General features: G+C 44.9%; 1 pseudogene; it reads left to right on the plus strand.

Annotated features, from left to right (window-relative positions):
- LOC141576079 (trafficking protein particle complex subunit 9-like) overlaps positions 1-6,254 on the plus strand; it is a 65,210-nt pseudogene extending 58,956 nt beyond the window's left edge.
- Positions 6,255-12,098: the final 5,844 nt, after the last annotated feature.

The raw sequence follows: 12,098 nt of genomic DNA on the forward strand, positions 1-12,098 counted from the left end.
CATGTATGTGGAGTTTTGGTTAGGGGCGCTGACCACGTTGGGGTCCCCAAGCAGCGTCGCTCCCCTCAGGCCCCTGCCTTCCCTGGAGGAGGAGGTGAGGGCGGGTCTCACCGTCCCCACGTCCCTGGCCTCACACACTCACGTAAATTCTTGTACATGCTGTCAAAGTCATTTTTGTTCTTGTGTGTTTCTAATTTTCTCTTGTTCCTCTTTTCCTTTTTCTTGATTCCTTTTTCTCTTGTACCGCGCAGTTGCATCTGAAAAGGTGGCTGTGCATATCCTGCATTGGAAATAGCTAGGTCACCCTCCGTGCTGTCTCCATCGCTTTAAAAAGCAGAAACTTTTCAGCTGCCTTGATCCATGCATTATCCTAGTCATCTTGTTATTTTCTAATTTTTTGGAATATTTGCTTTGTTAGCACATCACCCACTGGTGTTTGATACCTGTTAAAATCTTTGCTTTGAGGAACCTGTTTGGTCCTCCTTATATTTGGTGACAAATGCACCCTTATTCAATTAGTTTGATTGTTTTGAAGAAGTGAGATGCGAATTGATTTAGGAGGCTGTTGAGGGATTCTTTTCATGGAGTATTTAAACTTGTCAACTCAAAGTCTGTAGCACCTTGCTCGATTCCTGCTTTTACACAAACGTGCTCAGCACGCGGTTCCTGGCTGTCTCTGTGTGATGTGCGTGACGGCGCTTCCTGACCGGCGGTCACTGGTGAGGAAGTGGCAGGCTCGGGGGTGAGCAGCTGCAGGGGACGCTGTTGGAGGAATCAGTCACCGTTTGGTTATTTAATTTTTTTTTTTTTTGCATTCAACATCCCCATGCCATTTACTTTACTTTGCCTTCATAAAGGGGCAGAAGTGGGTCTAAAATCCATGCCACTCTTTTGTTCCCTTTACGAGGCTGGTTTTTCTGAGTATCAGGACAACATGGCCTTCTCCTAAGTAGCTGGCTCACATGGATCTGGTGGACACAGGGACTGTTAAAGGGACCGTAGCTTCCTCTCTGCTCCAGCCAGTGGGCATTCAGAGCCGGGTCTGTGGTTTGCCTCAGCAGCCATGCAGGCCTCCCTGCACTGGCCTTTACTTTTAACCCATGTTGGCAGTAAGTAGCTGACTCTGTGTCTGTTGCAGCTGACGTCCCCCACTGACGGCCATGTCGTTAGTTTGCGATAGTGAGTCTCCAACCCCCAGTCAGCCATGAAGGAAGATGCTTTGGCCGATCTAAGACCTTGGATTCTCACCCCCACCCTTGTTCATCTCACCCGGGGGAAGAGTTTGGCCACCACCATCATGCTGATCATGAGGCCTTGTTTCTCCTTTCATGCTCTAGTCCAAATGTGGACACTTCATCCTTCCCTGACTTGGTCTCGCTTGAGACAGGCCAGACATTCTGAAAGAGTCCATCACATTCTGGGTGGGGAACAGAACAGAAGTAAGTCTCGCAAGTAGAAGGAGTCTAGGCTGTCCGGGTTGGCAAATGCAGGCTGGGATCTGTGATTGGTGGGCTGTGCCCTGGACACAGGCCTTTCCCGTGGCTCCCGAGGGCCCAGGGGTCGGAGTGAGGACAGCCTTACTTGGGCTCCTCCATCCTCATCTGCTCAGTGGCAAGTGTGTCTGCTAATAGGAGCTCCGCCAGACCTTGGGACCTTCAAATCTCAGATCACGGGAGAAATTTGAGTCCCTTCTCCAGGGCCTCCTTTGTGAGAATCCAGTGCCTTCTGAGGTGACCGGCGGCAGGAGATGCCTCCCCATCCAGGGAGCACCCTTCGGAGGACTGTGACCCAGTGCACCTTGCTGTGAGCTTGTGGGGATCCAGCCGTGGTCCCTGCAGAACCAGACTTGAGATGGGCTTAGCGACGGAAATGACAGGACTAATATTCCAGGCCAGGGCTGGAGGGAGGGAACAGGGAAAATTGAATGTGACCTCAAACACCTAGGTGAGTGCTGGGTCTGTTACTAAAATGGGGAGCCTCGGAGGTACCTGCCAGAAATTGAATTCCAGAGTAAATGGTGGACATGAGGCATTTTTAAGATGCCATTTTTCAACCAAGTTAGGACTTCATAGAGGCACTCGGGTCTATGAGCCTGGGGCTGAGTTGAAGGAGCCGGACTAGAGATACACGTTGGGAGTTGTCATTCTTAGCTGGTGTTCACAGCCGCGCATGTGAATTAGATCATCTTGAGAGCTGCAGACTGAGGCTGAGGGGGGGCAGGGCTGTGCCTGGGTTGGAGGAAAGCCCAGACCATGCAGCTTTGGTGTGTCAGTCAGCGGCGTTTGGGATTTTCAGGGCAATGTCATTTATCCTTAAGGGGCCGGGGGGTGGTCAGGGCCAGGCAGGAAGAAATTTGAAGGGAGGGTCATGGCCATGTGTGTGTCTTGGGAAGTTGCACAGTCTGCAGGGTCCGGGAGGGTAGACTCCTCAGAAGCTGGAGTTGGAGTGGGGCGTGGGTTGAAGGTAGTCACACTAACATGTCAGGGAGGGAAGGAGGCCTAGGGAGTCCCCGCTCTTCCTGACTTGCTTTCCAATGAACAGAAGGCAGACAGAGGATCTGAAGTGAGAAGGGATAGGCGCTGGGAGAGGAGCCAACCTGGAGAATGGTGCTTGAAAAATTCTGGAATAGTCTCCCTGCAAAGTAGAGGTTAAAAAAATCCAGACTCTTAAGAATATTGATAGTGACTGGGGAGGAGGCAGTTGTTTTTCTGGCCTCCTAAGGGTAAGGCATGTATCCAGGGATACACAGAATATTCGGGCAGTCTATTCCGGGCGTTTGGTACCAGGGAAACAGCACAAGTTTAAAGGGGGACAAGGGCAGCGGAGGGAAACTAGCCAGGCCCCGTGTCAGGTACCAGTCGGCCGCCCTACTTGCGTGTTGCATTCACCCCCATGCCTCCCAGGGGGGCGGTGGCAGCCCCCTTTTGCAGATTGGCAAGCCTTCTCAGAGGGGTTAAGTTATTGGTCCGTTTAGAGGGTAGTAAATGCTGTAACAGGATTCAAGCAGGGTCTTGTCAGACTTCAAGGGCGTGTTTTCTCTACTGATTCCGGTACCTCCCTGTTGTACGTGAAATGGTGAAGTGGGTCAGTTTTGGGGCCTTTCAGAAAAAGTACGATTTAAGTGCCTCAGGACCGATTCACAAAGCTCAGTGTTCTTTGATTGTTGTGAAGCACCGCAGTGCTTTACGCCCCACAGAGGTAAGGTCTTACTCCTTTGACGATGACGTGGTTGCAAATGACGTACAGGTGCAAAACTAGACTTAGCAGCTTCTGAAGGGAAACTCTCCAGTTCTCCCTTGATAGACTTTCTTCTACGGGATGTAGCTTTGCTTCAGCATAGGCCTGAGCTGTCCGTATGGATTGTGGGTTTGATATCCAAATTTAGCATAAAACAGTCAGATGAAGAAAATCAACGTTCACAATTTATTTTTGGGTTTCATTAGACAAGATATACTATCAGGTAATGGCCCATATAGCTAATGAAATTGAGTACAGAACATTGAATTTCTTACTTTTTATTTAGAGTTTTCTTACTGCACAAGTTTGCCTGCTTTGGGACATCAGCTCCTCCACAAGGGCGCTTGTCAGTGTGTTGGTGTGATTGCATTTACACAGTGCATGTAATCTGGGCTTCCTCAGCCCCAAACACTCCAGTGCAGAATCACGGGCTGTAGCCATCTCTTAGTCAATCAAATACTTCTAAAATTATATGATGCCAGAAAAGAAAGAAGAGAGAGAGAGATTGCCTTTATCAAAATTCCTTTCAATTCTGACTGCAAACTGTTGTTGAGCAGCTCTGGTTTCCTTTGGATATGAATATATACATTTCTTTGCATGTAACCTGGGTTTTGGACTAGAACACCAAGCCCTTGCTTTCCGCAAGCCACAAAAATAGTAGCCAAATTGCACACGTGTGAGATATTTTATTTTTTTCTGAGAAAGAATCCTTGAATTTGGGACTTGGGCTGTGATTTTTGCTTTTTGCTTCCCCCACCCCTCTTGTAATCTCTCACTCCTTCCCACGTGGCCCCCAATAGGTCGTGGTCCCAAAGGAGCAAGCAAACACCCAGTTGGTCACCATGCAGTGCTGCTATAGAGGGAGCCCTGCCAAGACCTAAAGGATATTATCAGAGAGGACTTCCTGGAAGAAATGGGCTCTACATTCATTTGTGAAGACAGAGTAAGGGTCAGCCAGTAGAAAGCGTGAAGACTGTGCCTCATGTGGCAGAGCAGCCCGGGTAGAGGCCTGGAGACTTGTGCAGTGGGGACTCGGGGAGAGTGCCATGTGTGGTCCAGGGTTGTGGGTGCCCCAGCTGGGGAGGACACTGGAGAGGGCCTGGGGTGGAGGGCTTTTGAAGAGCTTGGGTTTTACTAGAACTGACACAGGAGGCAGTGAAGGGTGTCAGCATGAAGTGACCCTCAGGAAAGGTACTTCTGGTTTTGCTTCTGATATTCTACAGTAAGAAAGGTCTGGATGGGTGAGAGCAGGTCTGGCTGTCCCTTTGAGACCCACCCCATCATTCATTTATTCATAACATGCACACTTCCGAGTGTCTAGGTGAGAGAGGTTGGACCCACATTAGTAAGCAAAATGCTCCTTGGGAGCTTAGCAGTGTCAGAAGTTGACTTAGTCTAGAATGTTCTAGGAACAGAGGAACAAATTGCGGAGGTTGGAGGGAGGGAAGGCTTCCTTGAGAAACATTCAAAATGAGCCTGGAGGCAAGTGGGAAGTAGGAGCAGGTCAGGGGGCCCCTGAGGTCACTGGGGACCTGGGTACTGAGGTGAGGATGGACGAACAGGGTCGGGGGTGGGGCTAGAACTGTACCAGGGAGCCTCTGAAGGGTTTGAAGTGGGGTGATGTAATCAAATTTATGCTTTGGGAAGGCTTCCTTTTGCTCCGCGTGTGTGTGTGTGTGTGTGTGTGTGTGTGTGTGTGTGTGTGTGTGTGTGTGTGTAGCGTGGAAGAGTGGGAGGGTGCCACCAACTGGGGAGTGACATTAGAAGACCATTCACAGGCTGGGAGGCCAGAAGTGGGAAAGAGGCGTAGGGGCTGCTTGGGGACGGCAGGGGCAGTGTGGATGCCGGATTTCCTTATGGGGAGGGCTTGTTAGCTGGGCCGCCCTTGCGGCGCCTTTTGGCTTGAAGAAAACAGATGGAGGCCGCCAGGTGGACTTTCCTCTTCTTTTCTTCCCTGCCTTGTGTGATGATCTTAGCTCAGCCACCATTTGGAAGAGAAGAGCTAAGTTCCAGGGTAGCCCAGGACTTTGTTGAGCTCGTTCGAGTGAGATCTGATAGGATTTATGTTTGTGTTCATATCTGCATGTTCACTTAGCTAGAAACATCCTGTCTTTTGAATTTCCATAGTGGTTTTTACTCTTGATAAAGATTGCTTTCTTGGTGAGAGGAAATTTAATACAGCTGTTGTCTTTCTCAAAAAAATCATATCTTTTAAGAACTTTAATATTCAAAAAATAGGAATATTTAAAGATGATAAAGTAAGGCTTTGGTGTAGTTTCTTTGGTTTTCTAGTTAATGTGGACTTAGAGCCTTTGCATTACTTAATAGCACATCCATGTCAGTATTTAAAGAGCTGTAAATGAGCGCCCCAGGCCCCACCTCTGAAAACATCATTAAAGTTTGCTCTGAAATAGTGAGGTCATAAAGGTCTTGTTTGCAGAAGCCAAACACTTGGTTTATAATATGAAGCATAGCTCCTTTTATAAAATAATAATAGGTTCAAAATTAAGAAAGTGGAAGGAAATTGAGTTTTTTTTAAAAGCTGAAACATAATCTTTCTTGTGCTAAAGTTGAACTGGAAATTTCGAAAATAAAAATCCTACTGTAATATCATCTACGTGGAATACATATATGCTTTCCCGTTTGAAAAATAAGTGCACAATGGTTTTTGAAGTCAGGACCATTCCAGCTCAGATACTGGCATTGATAGTTGCTGGTTTTCAATGGCAGAGCCTAAATTTGCCTTCTTAGGCAAATTTTTTTTTTTTTTTTTTTTTGTAGTGAGAGGGTTGAGTAGTGCTTTGCCAGCATGATTTTGGGGCAATTTGGGGGCAGATGTCGTGCACCAGCAGTGAGATATTTCCATGCATTTTATTTTCTGGACATCACCAAGGCACATGTGGGGTTTGTGCCTGCAGGCTGGGATGCTGCAGGACTCCCTGGTCCATCACAGTTTTGTCCTGGAGCTGCTCCGATCAGTGTATGATTTTCTGTGGCTTCGAGGTAAGGTGGTCTGATGCAGATGATCAGATGTGTAGTTAAAGTGTTATTACATGAAATAAGAGAAACCTAGAAACATGAGGGAGGAGAATTGGCTGAGCTGATTTCGATGGGGGGTCTTCTTAGGTGACTCCCTCCCCGTGATTCCTGCCAATATCCTCCCCAGCCCTGCACGGTAGTCCTGCCGAAGCAAGCATGCACTTTGCTCAGAAACGGACTGAATTTCCTTGTGCCTCTGTTTCTTGGCTTTTTTAAAGCACATCTTGCCCTTTGCTTAAATGCCATCCCTGCTAGTCACCTCTTACACTCATTCTTATGGACGTCGTCCATACATAGCTGCTGAATGGATGAACTGAATGTATTATCTCCATGTAGTGGAACATTATTCATTCGTAAGGGTGAATAAAAAGGAAAAAAAATAAAGGGGAAGATGAAAAAGGCCACCTGTTCTGGGAAGTCCACCCTGATTACTCAACCCGCCCTTTTCCCTTTGAATCCCCACCCCTTATGCTCCACTCTACTCTTTTTGATAGTACTTACCACCTTCTAATAAACTTTAACGTTTTTTTAAAAAAAAAAGAGAGAGATGCTGATACCACTTCAACATGGAAAATCCTTGATAATAGCACGTTAAGTGAAAGGAACCAGACATAAACGGCACATATTGTTGACTTCAGTGATCTGAAATGCGCAGAATAGGCACATGCAGAGGCAGAGAGCAGGTGATGGTTGCAAGGGGCTGGGTCGAGGGGGATTAGGGAATGACTGATAGTGACAGGGGGTTTCTTCTGGGATGATGGAGTGTTCTGGAAATAGATGGTGGTGAGGGCTGCACAACCGTGAGTGTGCAGAAGACTGCTGAGCGCTGTCTCTGGGAGTGCCTGTGGTTGGGGCAGCTTTATTTTGTTCTCACCCTGGAATGTGAACAGTCATCTTGTGCTGAGGCAGTTCTACTCCTGTGAATGGTGAGGCTCAGAGACTTTGCAGAGTCATGTTTCTTTTCTCCCTCTTGCTGAGTGTAGGCAAAAAAGGTTTAAGCCTGAGAAAGTGCTCCATCTGCAGAAATGTCTTTCAGTTTTGCCTGGTGTAAAAATCTTGAGAGCTTTTTAATCGTTGAGGACAGTCTGTTGGGGGAAACAGCCCGTGAAGCCTGGGTGCGACCTGGAAGAGTCGCGCTTCCCTCCCTGACATGGGTGGGGATTTCACCGCCGTTCAGGCAGTGAAGGGCCCAGACCCGTGAGCAGAGTTGACAATCGTGAATATTTACGTGTATTCGCTGGTTCATCTTGGATATTAATTTCAAGCTGAGTCAGTTTGTGGCGGCAGCCTCATCCTACATCAGGAATTTATAGTATCTGCTCTTTGAAGTGGGGACCAGACAGACTTTATTATTTAACAGTCTCCCTTGAATTGATATCTCAGATTCCTTTGTAAAAAGTAAAACAGCAGAAATACAGACGTCCTTTAATGCCAGTGTGACCTGGATCGGGTTTAGTCTCTGTGCCTTAGTGGCCTTAACTGCGGGTGGGGAAGATGATAACAGTGCTTCCCTCAGAGGGCCTGGTGAGGGGGGAGTGAGAAGCACAAATTGAGGACTTACACGAGATGCTCATGAATGACCGAAGTTAGTGCTCTCAGCCTGGTGAGGCCTCAGGGAAAGAGATGTCAGAACAGAGCATTCCTAGCCGGAGCTCGATCCGTGTTGGCAGCTGTTATGATCACTATCACCACTGTGGGTTATCAGGTAGTTTTAAGACTTGGTAATATGAATTCTTGAATAATGTTAAAAGACTAGACATCTCAGATCCAGTTTACATAGTTTTCAAGATTTCCTCTGAGAAATGGATGTTTTATTCCCCATCAAAAGTCTGAGTTGAGTCTCTAAAAAAATTCTGTATTCCTCCATCTATTTGCTTTAATTCTCCATTTCTTAAAAAAAAAAAGTTTTTAAATGGAGTTACTGGGGACTGAACTGAGGGCCGCATACATGCTAAGCACATACTCTCCCAAATGAGGTATAATCTCCCCCATAATTCTTTTTAAACTTTACTTTCTTAGTATTCAGAGGTTAGAGGCCTCTAATTGTTTTTCTGGAGACTCGTCCATGAACCTGTAAATCTATTATTAATGGACAAATCTTGGTTTATTAAAAAAATCAATAGAATATTCTGCAATCCATCCAAGAGGAAATGCTCATTGATTTAAATGTTTCTCCTTTATGGTGATTTCTACTTTCTGGTCTAGCTTAATTTATTAACAGCCATCCTCATCATCATAATGACCAAACTCACTCTGAGTGGACACCTACCTAAGGCTAAAATGCTTTCCTCATGTTTTACTTCATAGGAGATGTTTGACGGTAGGTATCAGTGTCTCCTTTTTTGCAGCTGAGGGATTGAGAGATGGAGCAGCTTGTCCCAAGTTACACGCAGCTGGCGGTGGCTAGCTCGGTGCTGGAACCCTGGCTGCACAGGATGCATTTTTAATTGCTCCTCTAATCAGCCTCCCGTTGAGTGGTTTCCCGAACTCCTGTGACTCCATAAATGGCCGATTTTAGTGATCTCAGCCTGATGAGGCCTTCAAAGGAGAGACACCAGTGAGAATGTGAGACAGAGTGGCATAAATTAAAATTGTACATTTTTACAAAAGTTTTATTCTCAGGTAATGACTTAAAAAGTTAATTTTTTTTTAATTTTAGTGCTCTGTGAGCACTGAAAACAAAACATTAAAAATAATTATAGTGCCAAAGAGAAGTGGGCTTTGAAAGTCCAACCATTGCTAGTGATGTTACTTGCTTTTCTCTAGTGGCCCTTATTGACAGAAATACTTAGAAAGACTGAATTGGTTTTATGTAGTCTTAGTATGGAAGAAAAGATTGTCAGTGAATATTGTAAGTAAAATCATTACTCTTTTCTTTCCTGGTGATGAATAGGTAAGTTGTTTTTATGGCTTAAGTACATTTCCTCATTTGTGAAATTTGAGTAATATCGTTTCCCTTGTCTAACTGTGAGAGTTAGACTCCTTGTATACAAAGCACCCAAGAGGTGCTTAATAAAAATGTGCTGTCACAATGACAGGTATTTTAGAAGGATCAACTCTGAATACTAAAGGGGGTGGCTTATTTCTGATGCATATTCAATATGTATATATATGATATATATGAATATGGCTTAAAGTAACAAGGATTCATTTATTTTTTTTAGTGCACTATGAAGTTTTAATGAAATCTGTATCATTCTATTGAGACAGGGATTAGTTAAATTGCCTTAAGCAGACGACCTTGAAGATTATTTACACAGAATGTGTATTGTTACAACTCAGAATTCCTGTTGCCGTGTAACATCCACTCAGACATTTAAATTCGTGGATTCTGACCAGATCCATTAAGTTTAGAAAAATCCACATTTATCATTTTCAGGGAATAATCTTCTCTCTTTTGTGATTAAAGAAAATTTTGATTTTTTTTCCTGCACTTTTAACAGGTTTAAAATATCAAAACATTGATTTGACATGTAACTTTTTTAATAGAATAAATCTCATGCTGTTTTAATATGTAAATAAATGTTTTTGTATTTCAACAAACTTTTACGATTTCCTGGCTCTTTGAGAAGTATTTTGCAAGATACTTAGATTACCTACTGTTGGAAAAATACAGACGTTACTTTTATGAATATAGGCCTAGTAAAGATCTGTTGGTTTTTGCTACAGTGCAAGACATGAGGCCTAGGAGAGCTTTGCTGCTGATTGCCAGGAGGACAGATCCCAGGTCTCAGTCTCCCCTCCTGTAAACTGAGGAGGCTGGACTGGTTTCTTTCCTCCTCTAAGATGAGTTTCCATAAGCCTATGTCTTTTGTTTATATTCAGGAGTATTAGCAATATCAGATTAAATACTGAATACCCCTCCCTTACCCCGAAACGAAGTGCAGTATGTGCTACAGAAGCTTTTAGTTATCTGATTCTCGTTTCTGATCCTACAGGCAATTTTGTGTTGCATGTTTCCCGGCAACCTGGAAGGTCTTTTTAGCCATAGGTGGCTCTGTTGCACCTTCTTCTCGTCTTAACTTTCCTGTTTGTTAAAGAAGTATTAAACAACGTTATTTTATTTTGATTTCTTTGCTTAATGCTTCAGAATAGCACAGTCTCCATTATGTCTGTCTATCTGGAAAAATTATTCTTCTTATATCTTAGTTTTATTCTGTCATCTCGCTGTGAACATTTCAGACTTGCTGTGCAAACAATGGCAAAATCGGTCTTTTCTTCCAGTGCTAGAAACCAGTGAGCCGGGAATTTATAAAACAGCTAGAAGCGGCCTCTGGAGCACCTTAAAGCTGAAAAGTGTACTGAGTTCCCTGAGTATTGACCCCGTCGCTGTGTGTTAATTGGTGGTAGGAGATTTGGTACATATAGGAAGGGGTGTTGTTTTTTGACTTGGGTTTGCGTGCACGTGCTGCCACTGAGCCACGTGAGCCTGAGTCAGTTCGTTCTGAGATTTCCCTCGTCTGTGAGATGGGGATGCTCATATCTGCTTTGTAGAATTGTGAGAATTAAAAATTAACTGTTTACCACAGTGGGTATGTCAAGAGGGCTCATAAACTTTAGCTACTGTTTTGTGAGAAGCCATCATTTGATAGTCTTTGGCAATTACTATGAAACAGGAAAATAAGGAAAGCTGGTTTTATGATGAAAGATATTTGAGGAGGTTCCATAGATCCTATACCCATAATTTAGCATCAGCAAAGTCAGAACTGTTACACAGTCGCCCTGAACCATCGTTAAGCCGCAGAATTTTTTGTTACTTCAAATATGTTGGGGCTTAAGGGGATCCAATACTTATACACATGTTGTCTCCAGCAGCCAACTGAGAGATGACAGAAAAGAGTAAGCAGGCGATATATGTCTTCTTTTTTACTGATGAAGCCACGTTCTCCATGAACTTCAGGGCTGTGGGAAAATGCGTGTCATTATACTGTGTCCCAGAAGTAGAGACTCACCCTGTCCCAGGTAGCTCTGGGCCACAGCGAGCCTTCCCTTGAGAGGATCTGCCCCATCATGCACAGGGCTGACCTGCCATGGAGCTGAGCATCCCAAGTGCTTCCCAAGTGTGGCCAGCACTGGAAGGAAAGGAACGGTTTCACATACCCTGCTTGTCTCTCCAGACTCACACCTCACTCTGTTAGTGTGATAAAGGCTAGCTGTGGGCCATGGGTCTGTGGTGTGGAGAAGCACTCTCCGTGGCCAAGAGGAGTGTGGAGGAGGCATCCCCTCCCTCAGTTTAAACAGGTGGTGGTATGGAACAGAAGAGTGCTCCCTAAGAGTTTATAAAAGGAGAAATAAGGATTTTCTTTGGGACTTAGTCTAGCCAGGAAACACAGAAGATGATTAGAAAGGAGACTTGTAAATCACTTTACTATTAAGTTGACATTTGTTGAGCACCAATAATGTGCTACATTCTTTTCTGGGAGTTTTACAGAAATGAATCCTTCAATCTTCTCAACAATCGAGTAAGGAATGTTTGATTTTTATCCCAGTTTTACAATGTGGAAATTAAGGCACACAGAGGGTAAGTAAGTTGGCCAAGGTCACAGAGCTGGTAAGTGGCAGAGCTGGTATTTAAACCCTGGTTGTCTGGTTTTGAGGCTCCCAGGGATGGGCTTTGGGTGCTTAGAGGTATCTGCATCCCTGGATCTCTGTACCTCTGTGCATCAGTTTGCCCAATAAGGACAGGGGAAGGAGAGTTACACAGGTGCTCACAGTCGTGTCTCAGCCACTGTCTATGAAGACTGCAACGTGATTAGCGTTAATTGTTTTCCAGGCAGTAGATCTGTTCGTATAACAGAAATTTAGTCCATTGAATTAATCTA

The sequence above is a fragment of the Camelus bactrianus genome, chromosome 36 (genome assembly GCF_048773025.1).
Source record: "Camelus bactrianus isolate YW-2024 breed Bactrian camel chromosome 36, ASM4877302v1, whole genome shotgun sequence".
Taxonomy (NCBI): Eukaryota; Metazoa; Chordata; class Mammalia; order Artiodactyla; family Camelidae; genus Camelus; species Camelus bactrianus.